The sequence below is a fragment of the Schistocerca serialis genome, chromosome 2 (assembly GCF_023864345.2).
Source record: "Schistocerca serialis cubense isolate TAMUIC-IGC-003099 chromosome 2, iqSchSeri2.2, whole genome shotgun sequence".
Taxonomy (NCBI): Eukaryota; Metazoa; Arthropoda; class Insecta; order Orthoptera; family Acrididae; genus Schistocerca; species Schistocerca serialis.
In genome coordinates this window covers 789,157,729-789,163,728 of record NC_064639.1, presented here as the reverse complement: position 1 = coordinate 789,163,728, position 6,000 = coordinate 789,157,729, and positions in this window count along the sequence as shown.

The following is a 6,000-nucleotide window of genomic DNA, read 5'->3' as shown; positions in this document are numbered from 1 at the left end:
AAGAGAGTCAGATGTTGAGGAATCACTGTGAAGGAAATAGAGGAGGCACATACTCGTGTAAGACAGCGTGATCAGCACATGAGAAAGTTTGAAAGGGACCTCATTGTTGGTCTCCATTTTGCAGCTTGTAGAATCGTGGAGTATCCAGATTTGTGGGGCACTGGGATGTGACAGTGATCTGATGTTGGACTGCACAGGAATGTGAGAGCTAGCATACCCATCATCAAGGTTTCGGTCTGCCACATCTGACAACCACAAGGAAAGATTGCCTTGTAATGCACCAGGCACATCGTAACCATTTCATATCTATGTCAGCCATCTGAGAACAAGTAATGGACTCCCTGCAACATTCTGTGTTATCCCACATCATTTGTTGGAGACTAGCATCAGCCGGGCTATGAAATTACTGACTCACACCTAGATTACCATTAAAACCACAACACAGCGGCTGCATTTGAAGTGGTGCCATGATTGGAAGACTAGACTGCTTAAGAATGGTGTTGCATTGTCTTCAGTGATGAATCGTGGTTCTGCAGTACTCCAGATGATAGACGTTGGTGAGCATGGTGGAGACCTGGGGAGACATCCCGTCCTTTCGATGTTTTGGAGAGGCACAGTGGTGTAACCCCTGGCATCATAGTGTGGGGAGCCATTCGGTATGCTTTCACGTCAGGACTAGTAACGACTAAGGAACCCCTGAAGGCACAATCGTACATCACAGACATCCTACGTTCTCATGTGTTACCTCTCTTGCAATTACATCATTGTGCCACTCTTCAAAAGAATAATGTTTGTCCACACATGGCATGTCTGAGTGACATGAGATACACCTGTTGCCAACAAGATCCCCGGATCTGTCCATGATAGAATACGTGTGGGATCACATAGCACACCAGTTCCACCAAACTGTCAGTATCCAGATAGTATCAAGCATCAGTTACAATAGTTCTAGGCCAGCTTGCCTCTAGAGAGGATACAACTGCTTTATTGTTACCATTTCCAACTCAGTCACTGCAGGCGTCCAGACCAGAGTGAGTGCAAGGTCATTCTGTACAAGTGGGCTCATAATGCCAAGTTCTTTAGAAATTTGACTTGATATTGTAATCATTGAGATATCATCACATATCCTCTCAACCCGTGAAGTTTCATTTCATTTTCTTCTCCCCTTCTGGGTGCTTTACTCTTTCTTCGGGCAGTCTGACTTGTTCCACATCATTTTGATAACAATATTGTTCAGTTTATCTATGGAACATGTACTACCTATTTGTGTATTGTTTTGGTCAAGGTAATTTGGGTTTATGGCCTAATAGCAAGTTGTGTAGCTTATCATTCCTTTCTGCAACGTCTTAGAAGACTACTGTCAATTTATTCTAATTTTTAATCACCATTCTTCATCCTCATGAATTGTTTTCTTGTACTGCTGTCACTGACTCATTCTGTAGCCTGTACAGGGTGGACCAAAAGTCGCCATGCAGTTAAATTGTTTTCAAATCAGAGAGAGAGAGAGAAAGACAAAGAGAGAGAGCCTCTTATGACAACACTACGGATGTGCAAAAATCACAGCTTTCACTTATATGCATTGGCGAGATTCATTTTTTCATGTCCTTCGTTATGACAAAATCTCAAGTTGTCTTGGTAGTGCAGGAAAAAATTCAAAGTCCATTATCAGGAAAGTATAAAATGAGCACACTTTGTGATGCCACAGCAACAAATGTGCCACATCTGTCTTTTGGGGCTCTGCAGAGTAGAGTTTTATTGGTTCTGGTAATCATATAGTACACAAGCGGTACATTCTGATGTAGGACAAGTCAATGTGTAATAAAAATAATAAATAATTTAAATTTACATTAATTTCACTATTTCTACATTAAATTGTCATTGAGTTACAATATACAAAGAAAGCATTGTTTAAAAAAGAAGAAGAAAGAGGAGATATAAAGCAGAAACAGCATGTACTATACTGTCAGATTATTATCTATATCACAGTAACATTTACATGCTAAATCTTTAAGGTTCTAGTAACATTTATATGATACACCACTTAGGTAAAGACACAGATCTATAGTGTACTTCCTGAAGGAACTTGCACGGGCTATAGAAGCAATGATGAGTCAAATACGAAGCCATATACACAAGATCTATGTTCTGAAAGTTCTTGTCAGACATCCAGATCTGAACAGTGTCTCTGTTGCAGACCTCTGAAACATTTCCATTTCTTTCCCAATCCCTAGCACACTTGTACCATTGGAAAACTGGAGGGTGTTCTTCCAGAATTTGCTTAGGTCAATCACATGTGACAGAAATAGAGCACTCAGTGCCCAATGCGAACATGAACGTACTACTATTATCGATTAAACATGCTTAAAAATTTTCTTGTGTATGATATGTTATTTAAGAATTTAGTTCATTATACACAGCATTATTGCTGACAAAGATGTATTCCAACAGGGAAGCTGAGAATAAGGACACACATTATAAAATGACATGTCTTGGGTCATATTGTTATAAACATTAGTCTTCAAGAGGGTACTTTGATTCAAACCTGAATATTGCATCAATGTATAATGACTGTAAATCCAAATAATGCAAGTCAGGATCTCTTCTAAACTATCAGCATATGTTCCACATATATTCCGTAAGTACAATTCAGAATTCAGAAGACTGAAGAAAAATCAGTGAGGCAAATGTACTGCATTTAAATGACTGACTGAGAATGAGAAGCTGTTGAAGCTATATCACTTTGAAGAAGTGCAATGAAGACAAAATGGTAGCACAAAGCGAACCTAGTGTTGTGGCTATAAACCTTTATCTATAAGTCATGTTGAGCCCTCTGAAGGGACCTTGTTGCCAAACATCCCTCAGTTCAACAACCTACAACAGACTTTGTTCATAATAGTCCTAGCCATTCAGCCAGCCACTTGACTTTTCTCACGTAATGTATCTTAGTTCCATTCAAATTTAATTCCTTTTTCTTGCAATTTTTAATTTCAGTAAAAATATTCACTTATATAATCTCAGTCCTCACATTAAATGAGTATGCGGCATTGTTTTGATTTGTTTAGGATACCACAGTACTTCAGACTTTTTAAATGCAAATATGAAGTGAATGGAATCAGCTACCAAAATGACATCATACCACTGTTTGTCAGAAATGTGAGTAGTAGGGCACTTGACATCTGGGTGTACAACCTCCAGTGAACACATTGTTTTTTTAGTTACCCCCAGTAAACACTTTGTTATTATGGTCTTCTTATTATGCAGAAGTCTCAGTTTGTTTTATACTGTCTTGGTGTTCTTGCTTTCCTCACACATTGGAACCACTTTACATCTACACATTTTAAATGACTTTTCCTCTAATACCAAATTTGCACTGTTTCAATAAAACATGCTGTGTAAGACTTTCAGAAAAACTCTACAGTTTTTTTCAGAAACTCAACACCTTTAATTTGGCAATTTTTGCACAGCGCCAGCGCGCCTTATCAGCCCGACCGTAAGTGGGCTATAGCGCAACACGGGCCTAGTAATACTAGGGCCCGTGTTGCCCGGCAGCCCCGTCCAGCGGTAAGTCCCGTTCAAGGTCACCCGCCTTGCGTGCAACCAAGAGCAGGACGGCCACCAAAACAAAAAGTGAATACATTTTTGTAATAAAAAAAGGGAAGGAAATAAGGAATAGAGATAAGAAAAGGACAGAACAGACTTTATTGTCTATAATAAATCATACAATCACCATTGATCTTTATTTTACAATTGCCATTGCCGCCTTTCGCCCATAATTTTTTTATTCATCCATCCATAGTGTCCTGTAGATCCCATCAAGAAAGGAGAACCTTCAGGGATGTGAAACAAGTCGCAGTGTAAATCAAGAAAGAAAAGAAACTCCTACAAACTGTATTAATAGTAAGCTATTACTAGTGTAACAGATTCAGAAACTGTAAGGTTAGTTTAAACTTATTTGTTTCAAATGTAAAATGCTCAAAAAATCATTTTACAATGTAGCCCCACACTGAATGCTCTTCTCAGACATGATGTAACATTACCCTAAAGTTTATGTTCTTAAGGCATTAAAATTTTTCAAAGACTCAACACTTTTAATCAAATAATGCTAATTAGGCAATTTTTGCAAAACACAAAATGAGATCCCAAAATACAAAATGAGATCCCATCAAGAAGGGAGAACATTCAGGGATCTGAAACAAGTCGCAGTGTAAATCAAGAAAGAAAAGAAACTCCTACAAACTGCATTAATAGTAAGCTATTACTAGTGTAACAGAATCAGAAACTGAGTGGTTAGTTTAAACTTATTAGTTCTCTGTTCAAAAAAAAAAAAAAGAAACATTTTACTGTGTAGCCCCACAGTGAATGCTATTCTCAGGCACGATGTAATATTACCCTATTTACATGTGCCTAAGGTAACTGTCAAAAGCAGACTACTTCAAATGCTATTGTCCACACCAGGTTTACAGTCCAAAACTCTTTATGACCAAGTCAAGTCTCATTCACTATAATTTATGCACAGATGAAGGGTAAGGTATTGAGCCATGCTGTCTCATATTGATAGCTGCTCTGCAGCCTACTGGCATGACTTCACAATTCAGGCATCCCATGATGTGTTGTGACTGTGCACCATCGCGAGTTTTGTAGTGATTTCTGAATCAAGTGCAAGACCTGTCTCTCCTGGGAGTGGGAGAGAAGAAGAGATGGAAAAATTGGTTAGCTGCTCAGCATTGCCCTGTCTGGTTCTGAGGTAAGTTCTTGTTTGGCTTTTCTTATGTGACTTCATCCATTTCGTACCTTTCATTCATGCCTCGACACCCCAAACATTTGGGGGCACTATTTGACCTTTCTCACTATCCCTCAGGCAAAATAGTCATAACTATATTCAATTTAATTAATTGTATTAGATTTGGTTTGTCTCTTTTAGGGCTTTTACTGAATGAATTTGTTTAATACATAATTTAATGGGTACTCAGATTCTAACATAGTGAGCAGTAAGTTGATACAGTCTGTTTTAAAAATTTGTCATTTAATTGCACCTAATTGAAGGGGCTTATGTGTCTATTTATCTCGTGCTTCCTATGGTGAAGAGCTATTGTGCTTGTATTACTGTTTGATTTGGTCCTGTCTTTCTTAAGTGATTCTTTCGCTGCACTGTTTCCTATCTGGCAGCACTTCTTGCCTTGGTTGTGGGGCCTGGAGGGACCCAGTACTAGAGTGTCTGTGTATTGCAACACACATCTGCTCAGCACAGTGCATCTCCAGCGTGCTGTTTGTCAGGCAGAGCAAGATCTGACACCATCATTTTCCTCTGCGGGCACCTTTCATGCAACTTTGCCAGCTCCCTAAATTGAGTTTGGCTTTCCCTCTGTAACCTTTAGCCACTTGTTCCTCAGTGCCTCATGTGATTAGATTCTGTCTAGCCCCTAGATCATTAATGCTGGTGCAATCCCGTGACATTAAGGACTTACTGCCCTTGACTCAAATGAGTTATTCAATTCCATTTTTCCTAATTGATTCATTCTCTTTGAAGGGACCTTTATTAAAGATTGTTGTTCTGAAATTGTTTTGCGGTCCACTGCTAAACTTGGTACTCCTTTAAATACAACTGTAGTTTTTTTTATTTGTCTGGTTTTGTTAAATTCACAAGTTATTCAGTATTGAATATTTGTCCAGCACCTTATATGTCAATTCTGTAGTTGTTCTAATTGTCATTCAGCATTGCCTCAACTAAGAATTTTAAATTTTGATGCTCCATAAAAAAAATATTAATGCGAAGCACAATATTTGAATTTGCAATGTTATTAACTGTTTTACAGATGTCCAAATCCTTTGGGGTAAATGATCCCTTTTCCAGTTGTGATTATCTCCTTTAAAAAATAAATAAATAAATTCAAATTGTGAGAAATGATGGATGATGTAACCAGCGCTTCGCGCTTCACAAGGAGTTCCAATCCTTGTCCTATTCCTGGGGATTTAAGCCACATACTACATTCGATTGATATG